The sequence below is a fragment of the Schistocerca piceifrons genome, chromosome 6 (genome assembly GCF_021461385.2).
Source record: "Schistocerca piceifrons isolate TAMUIC-IGC-003096 chromosome 6, iqSchPice1.1, whole genome shotgun sequence".
NCBI lineage: Eukaryota > Metazoa > Arthropoda > Insecta > Orthoptera > Acrididae > Schistocerca > Schistocerca piceifrons.
The window spans coordinates 55979156-56002546 of record NC_060143.1 but is presented as its reverse complement, the minus strand read 5'-3'; positions in this window follow the sequence as shown (position 1 = coordinate 56002546).

Genomic DNA, 23391 nt, shown 5'->3' with positions numbered 1-23391 from the left:
TAACATGGTAGGAAATTCGAAGGTTTTGGATATACAAATTTATGGTACCTTAAACTAACAAAATTATATTACAGACCTACAGGGCTTTGTTCGCGAGTGTGAGACCCAGACAAATTACTGTACTACAAATAAGACTCGCTACCCTGCACGTAAGGAAGTCAAATACATACAGCTAAGACTCTTCGACTGTATTGTCAGTCACGGTTCTGGAAATGGTCATCATCGTAGTAATCATTATTAATAAAGAGTTAGCGACACGAGTCCACTATCACAAAGGGTATAAAAATATACTTTCGGTGCAGATCGCATAATGAACAGTAATAGGTAAATTTAATTTTTTGTCTATCCGGAATGTCCATTTTTGCAGTCACTATAATCACCCAGAAGTCACTGTCCGATAAAAACCTTTCCCAAACTTCTAAATTCGTTAGGGATTACACCTGATGTCATTGCTACATGTAAAGTTAGAACGTAGCGTTTGTCTATTCTTACTTCTCAGAATGGACCTATGAATTGGTTAACACAGCTAACTTCCACAGACCTGGCTACAAGGCCTGACCATTTCTAGTGCATTTTCATCACAGTCCTAATAGTAATTTGCTCTTCAGTCAAATCTCAGATCCATTAGCCTCCGCTAGGTTGTAGTTAATGCCGGCATGCTCCACTGATTGTGGAATTTACTAAAGAAACACACTGAAAGTCAACTATTGAATACTATAGATGCTTTACCAAAGCACTTCATTCCAGCTTAAATTTCTTGTTAATGTTGCCCATTCAATGGTTTCATCCACTATTCCTAGCAGAAAAAATTGCTACAATTTTGTTTCCGGTGTATTAATTGTAAATTATTTTAGTCTGATTGTAATAAGTTTTCAGTTCCATTTACGAACTTTCTACAGTGTGATCTTCCAATACTTATCGAAGTTTGTACATAAGAGAAAACAGTAAAGTTTCATTACCATGGGCACTCATATACACTCCTGGAAATTGAAATAAGAACACCGTGGATTCATTGTCCCAGGAAGGGGAAACTTTATTGACATATTCCTGGGGTCAGATACATCACATGATCACACTGACAGAACCACAGGCACATAGACACAGGCAACAGAGCATGCACAATGTCGGCACTAGTACAGTGTATATCCACCTTTCGCAGCAATGCAGGCTGCTATTCTCCCATGGAGACGATCGTAGAGATGCTGGATGTAGTTCTGTGGAACGGCTTGCCATGCCATTTCCACCTGGCGCCTCAGTTGGACCAGCGTTCGTGCTGGACGTGCAGACCGCGTGAGACGACGCTTCATCCAGTCCCAAACATGCTCAATGGGGGACAGATCCGGAGATCTTGCTGGCCAGGGTAGTTGACTTACACCTTCTAGAGCACGTTGGGTGGCACGGGATACATGCGGACGTGCATTGTCCTGTTGGAACAGCAAGTTCCCTTGCCGGTCTAGGAATGGTAGAACGATGGGTTCGATGACGGTTTGGATGTACCGTGCATTATTCAGTGTCCCCTCGACGATCACCAGTGGTGTACGGCCAGTGTAGGAGATCGCTCCCCACACCATGATGCCGGGTGTTGGCCCTGTGTGCCTCGGTCGTATGCAGTCCTGATTGTGGCGCTCACCTGCACGGCGCCAAACACGCATACGACCATCATTGGCACCAAGGCAGAAGCGACTCTCATCGCTGAAGACGACACGTCTCCATTCGTCCCTCCATTCACGCCTGTCGCGACACCACTGGAGGCGGGCTGCACGATGTTGGGGCGTGTGCGGGACCGTAGCCCAGCTTCATGGAGACGGTTGCGAATGGTCCTCGCCGATACCCCAGGAGCAACAGTGTCCCTAATTTGCTGGGAAGTGGCGGTGCGGTCCCCTACGGCACTGCGTAGGATCCTACGGTCTTGGCGTGCATCCGTGCGTCGCTGCGGTCCGGTCCCAGGTCGACGGGCACGTGCACCATCCGCCGACCACTGGCGACAACATCGATGTACTGTGCAGACCTCACGCCCCACGTGTTGAGCAATTCGGCGGTACGTCCACCCGGCCTCCCGCATGCCCACTATACGCCCTCGCTCAAAGTCCGTCAACTGCACATACGGTTCACGTCCACGCTGTCGCGGCATGCTACCAGTGTTAAAGACTGCGATGGAGCTCCGTATGCCACGGCAAACTGGCTGACACTGACGGCGGCGGTGCACAAATGCTGCGCAGCTAGCGCCATTCGACGGCCAACACCGCGGTTCCTGGTGTGTCCGCTGTGCCGTACGTGTGATCATTGCTTGTACAGCCCTCTCGCAGTGTCCGGAGCAAGTATGGTGGGTCTGACACACCGGTGTCAATGTGTTCTTTTTTCCATTTCCAGGAGTGTATGATCTGTTAACACGTATTCGCTCATTTTTACTTATTTAGTGACCTGAAAACATTCAACACGGTTTGAATATGCAACCTCCTTTCCTGACTCGTGTTTCAAATCTTATTTGAAAACTATACTTACTATTTATTATATAACCTATAGAATTTAAATATACATTCTTCATAAAAATACCCATAAATGTTACCAGAGATTTCGTTTGATTAACTTCCGAAGTTTTTTCAAAAATCTAAGAATAACGAACAGCCTGATAACTCATACTATTTCGTTCTATAATAATTTCAGTCTGGGCTTGCAGATGAATATTAGTTGTACAACCACTTCTAAATCCAACTTTTCTTTGATTAAATCAAATATCCGTCCCATGGAGTCAGTGATAAGTTTTGTACTTTATCGGGAGGAGGCTGTTAGCAATACTTTGGTGTCTTGTTTAGAAGGACCATTCCCCAGCTTTTGAAACTGTCTAACTTCGCCGGCCGAAGTGGTCGCGCGGTTCTGGCGCTGCAGTCTGGAACCGCGAGACCGCTACGGTCGCAGGTTCGAATCCTGCCTTGGGCATGGATGTGTGTGATGTCCTTAGGTTAGTTAGGTTTAACTAGTCCTAAGTTCTAGGGGACTAATGACCTCAGCAGTTGAGTCCCATAGTGCTCAGAGCCATGTTTTTGTCTAACTTCACTCACATTCTTTTAAAAATTCGCAAATAGATTTTGTATTACTTTTCCTCCAGCTGTAATCGTCTCAACTGAAACACTCATCTCATGGTGCCCTTGTTTTTCTTATAGCTGAACTGAGACACTGGTATCTCATGGTGCCCTTCTTTTCTTCATATGTCGAATGACTTTACACACATCGTCTGCCATTACCATGTGTGATTCTTATTCGTCTTGGATCATCCCCTTAGAAAAATTATAAATGACTGTGCTGGTAAACCTCTTACGTCATTTGATTTTCAAACAGCTGAGCAGAACTGAACGTACTCAGACATTTCTCTCTTTACTTATTCTGATCACCACTAAACTGACACACAATATTCTTAGCGCAACGCAGTCTGACTTTCAATAATCCCTACAAAAGAATGGCCATCACTAACAATAACCTATACCTTTCATGAATCACTTACCTCAGAAAAATCTTCGTTACTCGAACTACTGCAATACAGCGTGCGCCAATACTGCCAGCTGAATAAAAGATTCTAACTACTGAAGGCACTAACTACTGATAGGCATAGTTAGCAAATGAAAGATTTTGATAGAGAACAAACAATGTATTTACCTTAAAAACGTTCACAAGTCATGATATATATATCAAATCATGATATCCAGTATTACAAATTTACTCTTTCTGATGGACACACGTCCAAATCGTCCGCTCTCAAAATTCAGCCATCTCCTTCCCCACATCCACCACTGCTGGCGGCTCACATCCAACTGAGCAACGCTACGCGCTGTTCGCATCCAGCTGCCCAACACTACAATAGCAAATATTCCAACAATATAAACCAGCCACAGACTTCACACAGCACAGACAGTGATTTTCATATAAAGCGCTACGTGGTGTTACCAACATAAAAACCTACACAGCCTACTTACGATCTCTTGACTTAGTATTTAAAGAAATTTACGTCTGTCTGCATGACAATCTTCAGCAACACCTGCATAACAAAGGCGGAGTAATCAACAATAAGAGATGTAAATAATTTTTGTTGTACTTGTGATCTGTCATCTTGAATATTACGACGTTCATAAATCTATTTCCTCGAGACTATCTACTTTTTACTTACACAGTTTCCGGTTCCATTTTAGTTTTACTTCCTTGTTCTTTTCTTGTATTTCTGTTATCTTTAGCTACTTGATAATGTACTATCCTAACAATCCACGAATCATCCTCGTTCTCCAAAAACCCGAAATATCAGCTTTATTTGATACTGCCACAGAATTAAATTCTCAAACTCTACATTTATTTTTGTGTACGGTCTGTGATTCTGGGCTGCCGAAACTCATAACCTCGAAGACACTTCTCAGTCCCTGATTTTCAGACGTGACCACTGTTTCTCTCCCTGTGGAAGGCTCGCATTATGTCGGTAAAAGAGAGCGGTGCTGCGAGATTTGTCATGGCTGTTGCGCTGGCAGTTTCTCGCGCTACGTTATGCAGCAGCTGCGTCATATGTTTGGCGAGGCGCAAGGGGAGCTGTTTCCGACGCGTTCCCGCCGCATTACTCGCTACCCCGCAACGGGCCTGGGAGGCAATAAAGCGCTGTCACAGCTCCTGACGGAACACGCCACGCAGCGGGGGCTCAACTGCGCTGCTGTACACTCCAGACCAGTACGAGTCTCTGAGCCCAACGAAGCGATGGAACAAGCCGTGTCTCACAGGTTCGTTGGCAATTCGTATTCCAACATGTCTTATATGTCTCATGCTGTTTATGATTGCAGGTGGGTGAAACATTTCTCTAGAGGAATATATCGTCACTTTCAGCCAGAAATGCAGACTGCTGTTCGCCCTTATAAGATGCAACACAAACTAAGCTCAGTAGAAGAAAAATAAGTCTCTAGAGATAAGAAGGCGAATAAGAGTTTAATGTCCGGGTTACATACTTCATAAATCAAGGCTCCGGTGTAACATCATTCCTAACGAACTTCCGTCGTTCCCGCTGTAGTTACGCGAGTGTGACGAGTCTGAGAACTGTGTCGTTGCAGTCGCTTCAGACACGTCGACTCGTTCTGCCCGCGGAGTATCCTAGCGGTTCGAGGCGCCATGTCACGGATTGCGCGACACCTCCCGCCGGAGGTTCAAGTCCTCCCTTGGGCGTGGGTGTGTGTGTTGTTCTTAGCATAAGTTAGTTTAAGTAGCATGTAAGACTAGGGGCCGATGACCTTAGGAATTCACACACATTTCAACACGTTTTTCGACTGATTCTCTCTTTCTGAAGCGTGCAGAAGTGTAAGGCTAATGATGACTGTTTGTTATTACTGAAGATGAGTCCACGATATTGCTCCATTGAAGTAGGGTTCACAGGAAGAAATGACCGATTCTCGGGCTTAGTTGTGTTTCCAGAGACTGTGGTCAGTGTAAGATGATAATTACTTGATGCTACATACAAAATTTCTAATTTATTCCATCAAAGGAGCAGTGACATCTAGAATAAGTTTAAGGCGATATTCTGTGTTTCACAAAAGAAAAAAAAATTGGTCCAGTGTTGTCTTATTGTTTCTTTCACGTCGACTATGAGAGAACATCTGTGCTGCGTCCAGAGAAAACTGTAAACAGAGTAATGTCACTGTTATACGCCTGCGACGAACAGGGCGCTATGTCTGTATCAATTTGGTCATGGAAACGTATGTTTATGGGCTAACAGCAAGATGTTTAACTTGCCACTTATTTCTGTTATTCGTTTTAGTAATAAATCGACAGCCGGCCGCGGTGGTCTAGCGGTTCTGGCGCTGCAGTCCGGAACCGCGGGACTGCTACGGTCGCAGGTTCGAATCCTGCCTCGGGCATGGGTGTGTGTGATGTCCTTAGGTTAGTTAGGTTTAAGTAGTTCTAAGTTCTAGGGGACTTCTGACCTAAGATGTTGAGCCCCATAGTGCTCAGTTCCATTTGAACCATTTTTCCAATAAATCGACATTTTGACATTACATTTCATACTTATGTTTTGTGGTACTGTCTTCACAGACACGGCATCGCCTCAAACATGCGTATATGTCAACGTAATTGCTACACTCTCTCTAGATGGATATTAAATAATAAAATTTAAAAAAGTTGTCGAGAAAATTTTATCTGTGTTAATGTACGTGTAAACAGAACAATATTCACTGTTAACCGATCAGTCGTTACAGTGGTATATAAATTCCTTCTGTCGTTTGGGCAGGTCAGACATTTTGTGACAGCTTGCAGTTGACAGTGGCTGTATGGTCGAAATAGTGATTGTGTGGAATAAATGAACCATATGCCTTGCCGTTGGTGGGGAGGCTTGCGTGCCTCAGCGATACAGATAGCCGTACCGCAGGTGCAACCACAACGGCGGGGGGTAGTAGGGGGGTGGAGGGAGGGTATCTGTTGAGAGGCCAGACAAACGTGTGGTTCCTGAAGAGGGGCAGCAGCCTTTTCAGTAGTTGCAGGGGCAGCAGTCTTGATGATTGACTGCTCTGGCCTTGAAACACTAACCAAAAGGGCCTTACTGTGCTGGTACTGTGAACGGCTGAAAGCAAGGGGAAACTACGGCCGTAATTTTTCCCGAAGGCATGCAGCTTTACTGTATGGTTAAATGATGATGGCGTCCTCTTGGTTAAAATATTCCGGATTTAAAATAGTCCCCCATTCGGATCTCCGGGCGGGGACTACTCAAGAGGACGTTGTTATTAGGACAAAGAAAACTGGCGTTCTACGGATCGGAGCGTGGAATGTCAGATCCCTTAATCGGGCAGGTAGGATAGAAAATTTAAAAAGGGAAATGGATAGTTTAAAGTTAGATATAGCGGGAATTAGCGAAGTTCGGTGGCAGGAGGAACAAGACTTTTGGTCAGGTGAATACTGGGTTATAAATACAAAATGAAATAGGGGTAATGCAGGAGTAGGTTTAATAATGAATTAGAAAATAGGAGTTTGTGTAAGCTACTACAAACAACATAGTGGCCAAGATAGACGCGAAGCCCAACCCTACGACAGTAGTACAGTGAAGGGAGACGAAAATTTAATAGTCATGGGTGACTGGAATTCGACAGTAGGAAAAGGAAGAGAAGGAAACATAGTAGGTGAATATGGATTGTTGTTGTTGTCTTCTGATTGGTGGTAAGAAATGAAAGAGGAAGCCGTCTGGTAGAATTTTGTACAGAGCATAACTTAATCATAGCAAACACTTGGTTCAAGAATCGTAGAATAAGGCTGTATACATGGAAGAATCCTGGAGATACTGACAGGTTTCAGATAGATTATATAACCAGGTTTTAAATTGTAAGACATTTCCAGGGGCAGATGTGGACTCTGACCACAATCTATTGGTTATGAACTGTAGATTAAAACAGAATAAACTGCAAGAAGGTGGGAATTTAAGGAGATGGGACCTCGATAAACTGACTAAACCAGGGGTTGTACAGAGTTTCAGGGAGAGCATAAGGGACAATTGACACGAATGGGGGAAAGAAAACTGTAGAACAAGAATGTGTAGCTCTGAGGGATGAAGTAGTGAAGGCAGCAGAGGATCAAGTAGGTAAAAAGGCTAGTAGAAATCCTTGGGTAACAGAAGAAATATTGAATTTAACTGATGAAAGGAGAAAATATAAAAATGTAGTAAATCAAGCAGGCACAAAGGAATACAAACGTCTCAAAAATGAGATCGACAGGAAGTGCAAAATGGCTAACTAGGCTGGCTAGAGGCCAAATGTAAGGATGTAGAGACTTATCTTACTAGAGGTAAGATAGATACTGCCTACAGGAAAATTAAAGAGACCTTTGGAGAAAAGAGAGCCACTTGTATGAATATCAAGAGCTCAGATGGAAACCCAGTTCTAAGCAAAGAAGGGGAAGCAGAAAGGTGGAAGGTGTATATAGAGGGTCTATACAAGGGTGACGTACTTGAGGGCAATATTATGGAAATGGAAGAGGATGTAGATGAAGATGAAATGGGAGATATCATACTGCGTGATGAGTTTGCCAGAGTACTGAAAGAGCTAAGTCGAAACAAGGCCCCGGGAGTAGACGACATTCCATTAGAGCTACTGACAGCCTTGGGAGAGCCATTCCTGACAAAACTCTACCACCTGGTGAGCAAAATGTATGAGTCATGCAAAATACCCTCAGACTTCAAGAAGAATATAATAATTCCAATATGAAAGAAATCAGGTGTTGACAGATGTGAAAATTACCGAACTCTCAGTTTAATAAGTTACAGCTGCAAAATACTAATGCGAATTCTTTAGAGACGAATGGAAAAACTGGTAGAATCCGACCTCGGGGAAAATCAGTTTGAATTCCGTAGAAATGTTGGACCACGTGAGGCAATACTGACCCTACGACTTATCTTAGAAGTAAGACTAAGGAAAGGCAAACGTACGTTTCTAGCATTTGTAGACTTAGAGAAAGCTTTTGACAATGTTGACTGGAATACTCTCTTTAAAATTCTAAAGGTGGCAGGGGTAAAATACAGGGGGCGAAAGGCTATTTACAATTTGTACAGAAACCAGATGGCAGTTATAAGAGTCGAGGGTGTTGAAAGGGAAGCAGTGGTTGGGAAAGGAGTAAGACAGGGTTGTAGCCTTGTAGACTTGGAAGAGCAGTTGAACGGAATGGACAGAGTCCTTTTTTTTTTTTTTTTTTTTTTTTTTTTTTGGTCATCAGTCTACTGACTGGTTTGATGCGGACCGCCACGAATTCCTTTTCCTTTCCTGTGCTAACCACTTCTTCTCACAGTAGCACTTGCAACCTACGTCCTCAATTATTTGCTTGACGTATTCCAAACTCTGTCTTCCTCTACAGATTTTGCCCTCTACAGCTCCCTCTAGTACCATGAAAGTCATTCCCTCATGTCATAGCAGATGTCCTATCATCCTGTCCCTTCTCCTTATCAGCGTTTTCCACATAGTCCTTTCCTCTCCGATTCTGCGTATAACTTCCTCATTCCTTACCTTATCAGTCCACCTAATTTTCAACATTCGTCTATACCACCACATCTCAAATGCTTCGATTCTCTTCTGTTCCGGTTTTCCCACAGTCCATGTTTCACTACCATACAATGCTGTACTCCAAACGTACATCCTCAGAAATTTCTTCCTCAAATTAAGGCCGGTATTTGATACTAGTAAACTTCTCTTGGCCAGAAATGCCTTTTTTTTCCATAGCGAGTCTGCTTTTGATGTCCTCCTTGCTCCGTCCGTCATTGGTTATTTTACTGCCTAGGTAGTAGAATTCCTTAACTTCATTTACTTTGTGACCATCAATCCTGATGTTACGTTTCTCGCTGTTCTCATTTCTACTACTTCTCGTTACCTTCGTCTTTCTCCGATTTACTCTCAAACCATACAGTGTATTCATTAGACTGTTCATTCCGTTCAGCAGATCATTTAATTCTTCTTCACTTTCACTCAGAGAATCGTATCATTGATATCCTTTCACCTTGTATTTTATTTCGACTCCTGAACCTTTCTTTTATTTCCATCATTGCTTCCCCGATGTACAGATTGAAGAGTAGGGGCGAAAGGCTACAGCCTTGTCTTCTACCCTTCTTAATACGAGCACTTCGTTCTTGATCGTCCACTCTTATTATTCCCTCTTGGTTGTTGTACATATTGTATATGCGACAAATCCTATGAACGTGATTTTTCTTTAGCCTTGCTTCCATTATTAGCCGTAACGTCAGAATTGCCTCTCTCGTCCCTTTACTTTTCCTAAAGCCAAACTGATCGTCACCTAGCGCATTCTCAATTTTCTTTTCCATTCTTCTGTATATTATTCTTGTAAGCAACTTCGATGCATGAGCTGTTAAGCTGGTTGTGCGATAATTCTCGCACTTGTCAACTCTTGCCGTCTTCGGAATTGTGTGGATGATGCTTTTCCGAAAGTCAGATGGTATGTCGCCTGACTCATATATTCTACACACCAACGTGAATAGTCGTTTTGTTGCCACTTCCCCCAATGATTTTAGAAATCCTGATGGAATGTTATCTATCCCTTCTGCCTTATTTGACCGTAAGATTTCCAAAGCTCTTTTAAATTCCGATTCTAATACTGGATCCCCTATCTCTTCTAAATCGACTCCTATTTCTTCTTCTATCACATCAGACAAATCTTCATCCTCATAGAGGCTTTCAATGTATTCTTTCCACCTATTTGCTCTCTCCTCTACATTTAACAGTGGAATTCCCGTTCCACTCTTAATGTTACCACCGTTGCTTTTAATGTCACCAAAGGTTGTTTTGACTTTCCTGTTTGCTGAGTCTGTCCTTCCAACAATCATATCTTTTTCGATGTCTTCACATTTTTCCTGCAGCCATTTCGTCTTAGCTTCCCTGCACTTCCTATTTATTTCATTCCTCGGCGACTTGTATTTCTGTATTCCTGATCTTCCTGGAACAAGTTTTCAACTCCCTCCTTTCATCAATCAACTGAAGTATTTCTTCTGTTACCCATGGTTTCTTCGCAGCTACCTTCTTTGAACCTATGTTTTCCTTCCCAACTTCTGTGATCGCCCTTTTTAGAGATGTCCATTCCTCTTCAACTGTACTGCCTACTGCGTTATTCCTTATTGCTGTATCTATAGCGTTAGAGAACTTCAAACGTATCTCGTCATTCCTTAGTACTTCCGTATCCCACTTCTTTGCGTATTGATTATTCCTGACTAACGTCTTGAACTTCAGCCTACTCTTCATCATTACTGCCGGCCGAAGTGGCCTTGCGGTTAAAGGCGCTGCAGACTGGAACCGCAAGACCGCAACGGTCGCAGGTTCGAATCCTCCCTCGGGCATGGATGTTTGTGATGTCCTTAGGTTAGTTAGGTTTAACTAGTTCTAAGTTCTAGGGGACTAATAACCTCAGCAGTTGAGTCCCATAGTGCTCAGAGCCATTTGAACCATTTCATCACTACTATATTGTGATCTGCGTCTATATCTGCTCCTGGGTACGCCTTACAATCCAGTATCTGATTTCGGAATCTCTGTCTGACCATGATGTAATCTAATTGAAATCTTCCGGTATCTCCCGGCCTTTTCCAAGTATACCTCCTCCTCTTGTGATTCTTGAACAGGGTATTCGCTATTACTAGCTGAAACTTGTTACAGAACTCAATTAGTCTTTCTCCTCTTTCATTCCTCGTCCCAAGCCCATATTCCCCTGTAACCTTTTCTTCTACTCCTTCCCCTACAACTGCATTCCAGTCGCCCATGACTATTAGATTTTCGTCCCCCTTTACATACGGCATTACCCTTTCAATATCCTCATACACTTTCTCTATCTGTTCATCTTCAGCTTGCGACGTCGGCATGTATACCTGAACTATCGTTGTCGGTGTTGGTCTGCTGTCGATTCTGATTAGAACAACCCGGTCACTGAACTGTTCACAGTAACACACCCTCTGCCCTACCTTCCTATTCATAACGAATCCTACACCTGTTATACCATTTTCTGCTGCTGTTGATATTACCCGATACTCATCTGACAGAAATCGTTGTCTTCCTTCCACTTCACTTCACTGACAACTACTATATATAGATTGAGCCTCTGCATTTCCCTTTTCAGATTTTCTAGTTTCCCTACCACGTTCAAGCTTCTGACATTCCACGCCCCGACTCGTAGAACGTTATCCTTTCGTTGATTATTCAAACTTTTTCTCATGGTAACCCCCCCTTTGGCAGTCCCCTCCCGCAGATCCGAATGGGGGACTATTCCGGAATCTTTTGGCAATGGAGATATCGTCATTATACTTCTTCAATTACAGGCCACATGCCCTGTGGATACACGTTACGTGTCTTTAATGCAGTGGTTTCCATTGCCTTCTGCATCCTCATGTCGTTGATCATTGCTGATTCTTCCGCCTTTAGGGGCAATTTCCCACCCCTACGACAAGAGAGTGCCCTGAATTTCTATCCGCTCCTCCGCCCTCTTTGACAAGGCCGTTGGCAGAATGAGGCTGACTTCTTACGCCGGAAGTCTTCGGCCGCCAATGCTGATTATTTATCAAAATTTAGGCAGTGGCGGGGATCGAACCCGGGACCGAAGACGTTTTGATTACGAATGAAAGACTCTACCCCTAGACCACGGGCTAGATTAAGAAAACACTAACCTACGTTTCAAGCATTTGTAGACTTAGAGAAAGCTTTTGACAATGTTGACTGCAATACTCTCTTTCAATTTCTGAAGGTGTCAGGTGTAAAATACAGGGAGCGAAATGCTATTTACAATTTGTGCAGAAACCAGATGGCAGTTATAAGAGTCGATGGAGATGAAAGGGAAGCAGTGGTTGGGAAGGGAGTGAGAAATGGTTGCAGCCCCTTCCCGATGTTATTCAATCTGTATATTGAGTAAACAGTAAAGGAAACAAAAGAAAAATTCGGAGAAGGTATTGAAATCTATGGAGAAGAAATAAAAACTTTAAGGTTCGCCGATGACATTATAATTCTGTCAGAGACAGCAAAGGACTTGGGAGGGAAATGAACATCAGCAAAAGCGAAACGAAGATAATGGAATGTAGTCGACTTAAGTCGGGTGATGCTGAGGGAATTAGATTAGGAAATGAGACACTTAAAGTAGTAATGGAGTTTTGCTACTTGGGGAGCAAAATATCCGATGATGGTCGAAGTAGAGAGGATATATAATGTACACTGGCAATGGCAAGGAAAGCGTTTCTGAGGAAGAGAAATTTGTTAACATCGAGTATAGTTTTAAGTGTCAGGAAGTCGTTTCTGAAGGTATTTGTATGGAGTGTAGCTATATATGGAAGTGAAACATGGACGATAACTAGTTTGGACAAGAACAGAATAGAAGGTTTCGAAATGTGGTGTTACAGAAGAACGCTGAAAATTAGATGGGTAGATCACACATCTAATGAGGAGGTATTGAATGGGATTGGGGAGAAGAGGAGTTTGTGGCACAACTAGAAAGGATCATCAATTTAGTATTGGAGGGCAGCGTTGAGGGTAAAAATGGGTAAAAATCGTAGAGGGAGCCCAAGAAATGAATACACTAAGCAGATTCAGAAGGATGTAGGCTGCAGTACGTACTGGGAGATGAAGAAACTTGCACAGGATAGAGTAGCATGGAGAGCTGCATCAAACCAGTCTCAGGACTGAAGACCTCAACAACAACAACAAACAATTCACAGTTTAACGGCAGAAATTTCTTTCAAAACCGTTGGGTATATAGCGGGAAACCGGCAAGTTCGCGGCTATACTCTTGTACTCGTGTACTCGTGACTGAGTCCGCTTGTGGAACATAGGAGGCAATGACAGAACAGTGAGAGGAAAAGAGTGAAGGACACGGTACCAGAAGGAGGGGGAAAGAATGAAGAGAAAGAGAGAGTGGAATTGGGTGACTGCCAATGATAATGAGGGAAGCAGTATGTGACAATTACAACGAGGAGCAGAGAGTTTGTGACAGTCAGAAGAGATAGCAGCTGTAGGAAGGAAGGAATGAAATAATAGCATTACGCGAGAGAGTAAGAGGGAGACAGTGACAATGAGAAGAGACTGTAGTGTAGGATAGTACGAAGGGGTGTAGTTGTGACACAGGAGGCAACGACAGAGAGACTCAAAGAGAAAATGACAATGAGTTGGGATGAATGAGCAGCTGGGAGTGATTGGGTATGGGTAACTTATAGAGATGACTAGTATGTCTGAGTGAATTACAATGAGGTGAGCTCGTGGGAGTCTGAGGTGAATTACATGTTTTTAAAAAAAAGTGACGTGTGGGCAGCGGGAAAGACTTAGGCGTCTACGGGCAAACGGAGACGATGAGTTCGATGATGACGTCACAAGACTCCCTGGCGAATTTAAAGCGAGTTTACGGATCTCATTTCTGAACGACGTCACAGAACTCACTGGCGAATTTAAAGCGAGTTTACGGATCTCATTTCTGAACTCTGCCACCCCTTAAAATACACTCTGGTAACTTTGAAGCTATGTAGACGGTGCAGGACTAGTTACAAGGAGACGTTCAACCCACCACTGCCGACGGTGGTCGTGGTACGGGTGTGCATGTGCCTGTCAGCTACATTGAATGAACACAGTAAGATGGATTGACATGCAGAGCTAACAGAATGACAGCAGATATCTTGTTTGGACACGCCACTGATGACATCGTGTACGAACTTGTGAAAGCTATGCTGCTCCTACCACTACTTGCAACGCCTTCACATACCACATCAAAATTTGTCAGGTTTTCTCGCTTTTTACGTGGAGCCTCCTAGTCCTCTAGAAAAAAAATGAACAGGATATTTTTGTAGGAATTTTAATAAAGCTGTATTTTGTACTGGGATGCGTTTTCGCTACAGGCTTTAGTTTTTGAATCATTCAAGAAAAACGTACAAAGGTGATCTTCAAACGCTTTTCTCGTGAATGATTCGAAAACCTTGGTCTCCAACGAAAATGTACCCCATTATATAATTTAACTATATTAAATTTCCTACAAATATAACTTGTTCAATTTTTTTGTAAGTCTAATAGTTTGCGCTCAGAGCGCGACAGAATGTGGAAAACCTTGAGGCCGGCCGAAGTGGCCGAGCGGTTAGAGGCACTTCAGTCTGGAACCGCGCGACCGTTACGGTCGCAGGTTCGAATCCTGCCTCGGGCATGGATGTGTGTGATGTCCTTAGGTTGGTTAGGTTTAAGTAGTTATAAGTTCTAGGGGACTGCTGACCTCAGATGTTCAGTCCCATAGTGCTCAGAGCCATTTGAACCAAAACCTTGAGCGTGGTATGTGTAGGCATTGCGGGCAGCATAAAACCTAGCAGGAGAGGCAGCTCAATCAGTCTCTACGTAGTTGGTAGGCTCATCCGGGGCATTTGCCTGAACCGATTTACGGCAATAACGGGAAACCTAAATCTGGATGACTGGACGCGGGTTTGAACCGTCGTCCTCAGGAATGTGAGTCCATTGTACTAACCACTGCGGCACTTCACTCGGTAGCCTGTATGTGTATCAGCGAGGACTGTCCGTCATACGGAATGGTACACCACTTACCGAGTAAGTAAAGTGGTAGGAAAGATATTCCGACAATGACTGGAGACAAGAGTCAGTGTATCACGCCTTCTCATTGACGGAAGCCTTCAAACACGACCAGAACTGCTATAGTAGTGACTGCAGGACCAACTCCAACAGATTTCGAGCGAGTATTGTGAAAGTTCACATGATGGATATTTGGAGTCGGGCAAATTGGTCATTGCTCACAACCGCTAACAAAGTTACACGTCTTCACTAAGCCGACCAAAACAGCAACTTGCTGTTAGCTGACTGGAGCAATGTACTGTGTTGCAAAACATGAGGGATTCAAGAACCAGTCTCCCACTTTTTTACATGTGTACTAGTTTTCCTACGCCTGATTTAGTCGAGAAAGCTAGGAGATACGGATCCAAACTTCGATAACTTAAACGCAGCACAACTATTCGCCACCTTCAAATAAATCGATTGTAATATGAGCTTACGTAGTTATTACGAATGCGTAATATCCAATAATTTGGGATATATTGACTATAAGTTTAAAACTGTCAGTGAGAGAATGTACAAAGTAGAACTTCTTGTGATCGGCAACATCCAGATACAATTTAGAAAATTACTTTTAGAAAATTACTTCTCACGCAATCAAAACATGGGCTGCGCTCTACTCGCAGTGGTCTGAACGTTGCCATTCATTATTCATTCTCTGAAAACTTCGTTGCTGCTGCTTCATGCTTTTTAACGTTATTTTTTGTCTTTGTCTTTCAGATGTGTCTTCATTTTGTTTCACGTGAACTCTAATTTCATTTAGTAGCTCACTGCGTGTTATTCTGGATACTTGGAAAAACTCTATTCATGCTTTTTAAACCACTTAAGTGTTTTATTCTCTTTTCTGTATTGTGGATCGTCTTATATCGTCAATAATAACAGCATTCCAAAGATTACAAGTACCTGTTCTTTTGAATTTCATCGCCATTAACATTTAAATTTTATTTTCAAGTTCCTGGAATAAATTGAACTGGCGACTGATTCGGTTTTTCTTAATGCGCTGTCTATTAAGCAGTCACTTCTTATTTATATGCTGCAGCTCGAGTGGTCGACTGCTGGGACTTCCACCTCTCTTTAAGCAGCTCTCACTATAGGTCGTGAAAAAGCTGCGTACGATATCACGATCTAGTTTCTGCAGGAATACCAAAGTTCACGCCCCTGCACCGGTAATCAAGCGTACTACTCATTGTAGACGACTAGAATCTGTTCTGTCTAAGATACGTTTATGGATTGAACTAGATAGTTTCGTTGTTATACATACCTTTGTCAAATTAACGTCTTTAATTTAACTTCTTCTGCTGTCTGTTGCTGAGCACCTGATGCCCTTTCGAACTATCACGAAACAAACCGACTTAAGGGCTTACCTTTCAGTGCCCTTTTATTTAGTAAAATCATATGTATTTAACTTGATAGAGATTATGTCTCTTATATGAACCAGATTTTATTCTCGCAAAATTTTTCTCGTAACAGTTTACTTAAATAATTATGGTATTATAAATAAGAATAATTATATTGGTAGCTATAGAAGCAGAAGACGAAATGAAACCACATATGCATTAAACTGAAAACTAGAAATACTGAGAGACTGATAAAAGCAAAAATACTACGACTGCTAAACCACTGCTGCTACGGCTACTACTAATAACAGTAGTGACTTTAGAAAACAAAATGTTTTCAACAATGTGTATTGGCGAGACGTCGTGATGTAATGCTTTCTAAGACAAAAGGAAGCACTAGAGAGCCCCAAACAAGAATCTATAAAAAATGAGGGGAGTCTGATAAGTAATGCTTATGGGGTAAAGAGTGTGTTCAAAAACGTCAGAAAATATTGCTGTTATAGTAAACAGATTATTAGATCTTTTGAGCGGTTCTAGGCGCTACAATCTGGAACCGCGCGACCGCTGCGGTGGCAGGTTCGAATCCTGCCTTGGGCATGGATGTGTGTGATGTCCTTAGGTTAGTTAGGTTTAAGTTGTTCTAAGTTCTAGGGGACTGATGACCTCAGAAGTTATGTCCCATAGTGCTCAGAGCCATTTGAACCATTTTTTGATCTTTTGAAGCTAGGGATGTGATTAGGTTATTTGATGTGAGGGAAATCATTCCAAATACAGGCTCCAGACACTGAAAAACTTTAAAGATGGAGGCTGTGCGATGGAGAAAGACAGAATTGATTTCGCTCTGGTAGCAACGAGTGATCCTGCTATGCTATTCAGAGCTATGAGAGATCGTATACTTTGATTAAACGTTAAAGCAGATAGAGCGTTTGGATATCTGTGCGCTTGTCCGTACGTACCCACTATAGCTGCGCGTAAGGTGATGACGTGACGAACGTTACAAACACATTTTAACCAGGTGTTCATCACGAAATTCAAGCGTCTTGAGCTATCCTGAGAAAAAGCTTGCATGATAACACTCCTGTCATCTAGATCAGAAATGACAGAGCGTATATTAAAGCTCCTTTTACAAATACGAAGCAAAGAGGTTTTCGTATTTCTGCAGGACATGAAGAGAGATCGACTCTTACTTGCGAATTATACTTAAGTGATCAGTCCAGACGGAGGTAAATATATGGTTTTTGACACATGATCAAAAATGGGACATAACAGTCCCGATTCATCGGATACAGATTGTGCTACTGAATGGAGGAGCCTTAAGTGTTTAATCAGTACCTGTTTTGTTAATTTAGACTTGTCAGATCTGATACTCTCGGTAGCAGTTTCAAAATTTATTGGTTAGAGCTTAGCTCTTACCGGAGATGACCAGAATTCATGGGGTATTATTAGTGACAAATAACTTATGTTTCTGACGCATAATATCTATTACTGAAATATTTAAGAAATCACTCACTTGTTTGCACTAGTATTTTACAAGAAGTTATTGTCTCTCCGTGAAGTATGCTGCGTCTCCAATGTTAATGATATCAGAATCAACATTTTAGTCAATTTGAAGTAAGGAACAGCATTATGTGTTTCTAAAATTCGTGGTGATTACCACGAGGTACTCAAATAAGTACTTAAATTTTAGCAATAGCGGGTTCCTTGTATACATGTACGTCTACATTTACAGTTCCAAAGCCTACATTACGGCGTAATTGTCTATGTGACTGGTCCACAGCCAGCATATAATTGTTAAACATGAGCGTTTCCGCATACCAGTGTGAAATATTTACTTTTTATTTCGAGCTAGAAAAATACACACAGGCATAAAATATATCCGCTGGTAAAAACATTTAGTTTTGTGGTAATTCTTATGACTCGATCACGGTAAGCACTTACATATTGTTTGGAGTTGCGGCTGTATTTACGCCTGCAAATACAAGGTGAATCACCTAAAACTTTCAGCGCATTTATTGCAGAAATGGAAAGTGCTATTGATGTGCGGTTTTCATAGAATGGATTGCTTGTAAGGGGGTCATATTATTAGCCAATCAACAGAATGTTACAATACACACATCAAAAAGGGTTTTGCTCACCCCGGTTCCCAGAACTCCTGAAGATAGACATTTCCCTTTGACTGTTCAGAGATGTCACTAAACCCGGTCAAAGATGTAAACAACCATTCAGCGACTATTAGACGTAGGGGGTACGACAGCCGATCACTTCCAGTCACTCCATCAGGAAGGCACTACAAGGCTCGTGTTGTCTGTAGTTCAACTATGCCCAGACAGTCAACACCGAGGTTCGATCACGTCTGCATTCTTACTTTGTGCCAGGAAGGGTTCTCAGCAAGGGAATTGTCCATGTGTCTCTCAATAAACCAAAGCGATGATGTTCGGACATGGTGGAGATACAGAGAGAACTGTAAATGACATGCCTCACTCAAGCCGCCCAAGGGCTACTACTGCAGTGGACGACCGCTACCACGGATTATGGGTCGGAGGAACCCGCCACCATGTTGAATAATGCTTTTCGTGCAGTCACAGGACGTCGAGTTGCAACTCAAACTGTGCGCAGTAGGCTGCATGATGCGCAACTTCACTCCGGACGTCCTTGGCGAAGTCCAACTTTGCAGCCATGGCACCATGTAGCGAGTTACAGACAGTCCCAACAACATGCCGAATGAACCGCTTAGGATTGGCATTACGTCCTCTTCACCGATGAGTGTCTCGTATGCCTTCAACCAGACAATTGTCGGAGACGTGTTTGGAGGCAACCCAGTCAGGCTGAACGCCTTAGACACACTGTTCAGCGAGCGCAGCAAGGTGGAGGTTCCCTGGTGTTTTGGGGTAGCATTATGTGGGGCCAACATATGCCGCTGATGGTCATGGAAGGTGCCGTAACGGCTGTACGATATGTGAATGCCATCCTCCGACCGATAGTGCAACCATATCGACAGCTTATTGGCGAGGCATTCGTCTTCATTCGCGCCCCATTGTGCACTTCTTGTGAATGACTTCCTTCAGATAACGACGTCGCTCGACTAGAGTGGCCAGCGGCCAGCGTGTTCTCGAGACATGAACGCTATGGAACATGCCTGGGATAGATTGAAAAGGGCTGTTTATGGACGATGTGACCTACCAACCAATCTGAGGGATCTATGCCGAGTCACCGTTGAGGAGTGGGACAATCTGGACCAACAGAGCCTTGATGAACTTATGGATAGTATGCCATGACGAAACAGGCACCCGTCATTGCAAGAGGATGTGCTACTGTGTATTAGATGTACCCGAGCGTACAGCAATCTGGACCAACACCTCTGATGGTCTCGCTGTATGGTGGAACAACATGCAATGTGAGGTTTTCATGAGCAATAGAAAGGGGCAGAAACTATGTTTACGTTGATATCTATTCCAATTTTCGGTACAGGTTCTGGAATTCTCGGAACCGAGGTGATGGAAAACTTTTTTTATGTGTGTACTTAGAAAGTGCATTTCCTGTTGCAAACATACTCTTTAAGGGGAACAAAGCCTATTGACAATAACAGATTAAAAGTGGAGTAATTTAGAGTGTCAGCAGGGTTTGTTGCGACGATGTGCAACACATATGCTATGTTGGTTGCATACATTCAGGTGCAGCCTACACGTTGGAATTCAGGCGTGACCCACTTTTTTTTTTTTGCCGTCGAGTGTACAATGACTAGAGATGTACATGTAGACTGTTACAGACGATACTATAGGAGGGTTGCAAAGCCAGTACGCTGCCACGAAATGCACAACGAAGAAATGTATAGAACCGATAATTCTTGTAGGGGCTCTTAGTTGCCCACAATTGAATAAACTGAGCTATTCCACATCAGTAGGCCTAGGAATCAACCGTACTACAATACACTATTTCTGGAAACATTAGCCACCATAAAATATCTGGAAACATTAATCTGGTGTTACCTATAATAGAATACGTAAAGAAAAGTCGTATGTCAGACTCTTCATTTTCAGGAAGCTTGAGGGAATGTAATAGATCTTTGTAAAATTTGATTTACAAAATAATCATACTAATAAAAGCGCGTTACATGATCGGTTGTGGGTCGCCTGCTTAGCAGCTACATCAGTATAAATAACGCAATGGGTAGTTGGTGTCGGAAATATTATTATCGTATTACGTTAGTTTACCTCCTTTCAAGGGAAAGCCACCATATTTCTCGCGAAACATATTGAAGAAACTGAATTCAGATAGGACTGTGATGACATTATTCCCCTACTATTGTAGATACGACGTAGCGATCATAAGAATGAGATAAGAGACTTTAAAAAATGGTTCAAATGGTTCTGAGCACTATGCGACTTAACATCTGTGGTCATCAGTCCCCTAGAACTTAGAACTACTTAAACCTAACCAACCTAAGGACAGCACACACATCCATGCCCGAGGCAGCATTCGAACCTGCGACAGTAGCAGTCGCGCGGTTCCGGACTGAAGAGCCTAGAACCGCTTGGCCACCGTGGCCGGCAAGACTTTACAGCATATACGTTGGCATGTATACAATCATCTTTTCATCCAGCAGTATGTTAGATTGGAATAGGTAAGAAAAGAGATAGTACTTTTATGACATACTCTCCGCCAGGCACTGTACAGCGGCTTTTAGAGTATGTGTTTGGATGTAAAAGTGTTTAGATGTAAAAATCAACTATTTGCAGACAGTGAAATAAACGGTTGCAACAGCAGTTGGTTGTGGCGAAATGCATGAAGATGAACTGCGTAGGATCGATGACTGATTGCCGGCCAGAGTGGCCGAGCGGTTCTAGGCGCTACAGTTTGGAACGCGCGACCACTACAGTCGCAGGTTCGAATCCTGCCTTGGGCATGGATGTGTGTGATGTCCTTAGGTTAGTTAGCTTTGAGTAGTTCTAAGTTCTAGGGGACTGATGACCTCAGCAGTTATGTCCCATAGTGCTCAGAGCCATTTTTTGATGACTGATTCAGTGACTAACGGAAAATTAACATATCGTGTATAAAGCGGCTAGGAAGTGCATTGCAGTTCAATAATTAGCCTATTGGTAGTAAGCAATTGGCATCACTAACAAGCATGTAATACCTGGGAGTAACCATGCGGACTGAACTATACACAATAGAACATGAAGGAGAGTAAGATGCTATGCTGATGGTAATCTTATCTACTAAAGAAGCGGTTTACAAAACACTTATAAGACAGATTTTTGAGTATTGCTCGTCAATCTGTAACCTTTATGAGTTTGGAATAATGGAAGAGAGCCATAAGATCCATTAAAGAGCAGCACGTTTCGTAGTGGGATTGTTAGAGAGATGCTGAACAGACTCCAGAGGCGATCGTTGCAGGGGAGGCATTATGTACGTATTATGAACAGGTTCAATGTTAAAATTTCAAGGACTTATATTCGATTTAAAGAGTTTGGAACAATATTACTTCTTCCCACAGATGTCTCATGAAATGACCACAAGGACAAGCCTAGAGCTAATACATACACTCCTGGAAATGGAAAAAAGAACACATTGACACCGGTGTGTCAGACCCACCATACTTGCTCCGGACACTGCGAGAGGGCTGTACAAGCAATGATCACACGCACGGCACAGCGGACACACCAGGAACCGCGGTGTTGGCCGTCGAATGGCGCTAGCTGCGCAGCATTTGTGCACCGCCGCCGTCAGTGTCAGGCAGTTTGCCGTGGCATACGGAGCTCCATCGCAGTCTTTAACACTGGTAGCATGCCGCGACAGCGTGGACGTGAACCGTATGTGCAGTTGACGGACTTTGAGCGAGGGCGTATAGTGGGCATGCGGGAGGCCGGGTGGACGTACCGCCGAATTGCTCAACACGTGGGGCGTGAGGTCTCCACAGTACATCGATGTTGTCGCCAGTGGTCGGCGGAAGGTGCACGTGCCCGTCGACCTGGGACCGGACCGCAGCGACTCACGGATGCACGCCAAGACCGTAGGATCCTACGCAGTGCCGTAGGGGACCGCACCGCCACTTCCCGGCAAATTAGGGACACTGTTGCTCCTGGGTTATCGGCAAGGACCATTCGCAACCGACTCCATGAAGCTGGGCTACGGTCCTGCACACCGTTAGGCCGTCTTCTGCTCACGCCCCAACATCGTGCAGCCCACCTCCAGTGGTGTCGCGACAGGCGTGAATGGAGGGACGAATGGAGACGTGTCGTCTTTAGCGATGAGAGTCGCTTCTGCCTTGGTGCCAATGATGGTCGTATGCGTGTTTGGCGCCGTGCAGGTGAGCGCCACAATCAGGACTGCATACAACCGAGGCACACAGGGCCAACACCCGGCATCTTGGTGTGGGGAGCGATCTCCTACACTGGCCGTACACCACTGGTGATCGTCGAGGGGACACTGAATAGTGCACGGTACATCCAAACCGTCATCGAACCCATCGTTCTACCATTCCTAGACCGGCAAGGGAACTTGCTGTTCCAACAGGACAATGCACGTCCGCATGTATCCCGTGCCACCCAACGTGCTGTAGAAGGTGTAAGTCAACTACCCTGGCCAGCAAGATCTCCGGATCTGTCCCCCATTGAGCATGTTTGGGACTGGATGAAGCGTCGTCTCACGCGGTCTGCACGTCCAGCACGAACGCTGGTCCAACTGGGGCGCCAGGTGGAAATGGCATGGCAAGCCGTTCCACAGGACTACATCCAGCATCTCTACGATCGTCTCCATGGGAGAATAGCAGCCTGCATTGCTGCGAAAGGTGGATATACACTGTACTAGTGCCGACATTGTGCATGCTCTGTTGCCTGTGTCTATGTGCCTGTGGTTCTGTCAGTGTGATCGTGTGATGTATCTGACCCCAGGAATGTGTCAATAAAGTTTCCCCTTCCTGGGACAATGAATTCACGGTGTTCTTATTTCAATTTCCAGGAGTGTAGTTTTACTGACTTTTTCTTTTTTTTCCC